The sequence below is a fragment of the Mus pahari genome, chromosome X, assembly GCF_900095145.1.
Source record: "Mus pahari chromosome X, PAHARI_EIJ_v1.1, whole genome shotgun sequence".
NCBI classification, from domain to species: domain Eukaryota; kingdom Metazoa; phylum Chordata; class Mammalia; order Rodentia; family Muridae; genus Mus; species Mus pahari.
This window is the reverse complement of record NC_034613.1, coordinates 48,439,786-48,442,262: the sequence shown is the minus strand read 5'-3', so window position 1 is coordinate 48,442,262 and position 2,477 is coordinate 48,439,786.

Sequence of the window (2,477 nt, the reverse complement as noted above, 5' to 3'; positions counted from 1 at the left end):
GGGAATGGCCAACCAATACCAGCCCAACTTGAGACCCATCCCATTGATAACCACCAGTCCCTGGTACTATTAAAGAGACTCTGTTATGCTTGTAGACAGAAGTGGGGTTTCTTTGTAAAATATAAACAGTATTACCCAGTACCTCAGTCACCTCAACTAGGCTCAAACTTTTGCTTTCTTTCTTTTTAAACGTGTTTAATTTCTTTGTGATTTTCACATTATGTACCCCAGTCCCACTCATTTCCCCATCTCTTCGTATCTACCCTCTGCCCCTGTAACCTCCTCCCCAAAATAAAATAAAATATAAACAAACAAAACAAAACAAAGTCTCTTTGTGGAAGTTGCACTGTTCACAGTATGTCCTGCATTATACCCCTTTACCATTATACCATTTACCATTATACCCACACAGCTTTACTTATGGATTTTCATTGCATGAATCTTGGTGTGGTTCAATACCTCTGGCTTCTGCTCTACTATCAATACCAGACCATCACCAGGACTCCTCTCAGCTATCCTGTTGCTGCCCTGTGTCATGAAGATCCTGCAGCTTTGGATCTCCTTCATGAGCTCCAGCAGTTCATAGATGGGACAACTCAAAGTCCTAGATCTGGGAATTAGTAGTAGCTGAATTGGTCAGCCCACCAGCTCTCTTGTACCCATCCCACCAGGGCCAGCTCTCCAGCACTGCCCCAGCTAATGCACCCAATGAAGCAGTCAGAAAGGAGCAGGGCCAGCTCTTCTGCTCTCATTCATGCCCTTGGTTCAGGCACACAAACACACACACACACACACACACACACACACACACACACACACACACACACACACACACACCACAAGGCAAACTCTACTGTGCTGCCCAGGTGAGGTTTGGGCCAGCTCTTCCAAGTGCTCAAGCCAGTGAGCTCTGCCTAGACCCTTGGACATCAACATAGTCCCAGGCAACAGCTCAGACCAGGGATGTCTGCATGGCCTTTCGTGGTAACATGGACCATGGACCTGCTGCTTATGGGCATGGACCCAGACAGGCCCTTAACAGCAGCATGGGCCAGGATCTCACCATGGCCTCAGGTGGCAAGGCAGGCTATTCACATCAGGCTGCTCCTCACTACCCGTGTGTCTCTAGTTCCACCTGTCTTTAGAGTGCTCAGACTGTTCTGCTGATCCTTCTTTCCCATCTCTCCACCACAGACTTTCTCATCATTTTGACTCATGCTGGGGGGGGGGGCATGAGGTGGGCCTCAGGGTCTCTCCTGCCTGCTCACCTGCTGTTCCTGCATTGCCTGGCAGGAAGGGAAGCCCTTGCTTTCTTATTTCAACTCAGGGCATTGCCTTTAGCACCTCTCAGTTGAACCTGGCCTAATTACCCATGCTCACATCATTCAGTTTAGCCCCATTTCACTAGGGTCTATAGAACAGGAGAGCAAAGGCATTCTTCTCCAATTCTCAGCTTCATAAAGCAGTAATTACTCTGATGCAGCCGTCACATAGGAAAACAGTACACAGCTACAATAGGTTAATCTGTCTAATATTTAAGAACCCCTACTTCCTCATGAGACAGTAATTGTCCAATTAGCTTCTCTTCAAATACTCTCATTAGGAACAATGTAAGGAACTACGGAGCTCATAGTGCTGAAGTGACCATATTCATGATCCCATATAAGGAGACTCAGGATGCTATTCAGCCCCATTTCAATCAAATTAAAGAGCTCTTCTCCAAACAGCTCCAAAACCAAGCTAATAGTGACTTACACAGTCTTCCGAGTTGTTCAAAGATGGTTGTCAGAAGACCTGTTTTTAATCTTAGTCTTTGAATATTGCTCAGGCTATAATGCATTTTTTCTGAAGGAATACATTTTCCTTTCTAGAAAAAAATATCTTCAATGCAAATAAATTGAAGCCCACATAAAACTAGCAGACAGATAGCCTGTTAGTAAAAGTGCCCCCTGAAGCTCAACAGGGCACCATTTAGGTTAAAGGGTTTGAATAATGAAACAGTTCCAATGAGCTTCACAAAGGCAGATTCTTTGCAGGTAAATCTAATGGACTAGCCTAGATTATGAGAAATCTGAAAATGCCAGTCAAGAGATCTTCTGTGGTTTTCTGTGCCCACTCCTCCAACAATTTTGCCATAGGTTTCTGACTCATTTGCCATCAACCATAATATAGACCCTTCTAATTTAGATAAAGGCAGGCTAAGCTACCCAGATAGTAACTTATTTTCTTCCAATGGTCAGCCAATCAACTCCCAATTGTCCTCTCATTCTCTCATGTATCCCTTCCCCATTCCAGTCTAGTATCCCTTCCACTGAAGGGTAAAATGGGCCCTTTGACCCCTTGACCCAGGCATACAAGAACAAGTTCTCAGCTTTAGGACAGCTTCAGAATGTTCATAAATTGAAGGATATTTGTGCCTACTATTCAAATATTTTCCCAAATGAGACACATTTATCAATAAAATTTACCACATGAAA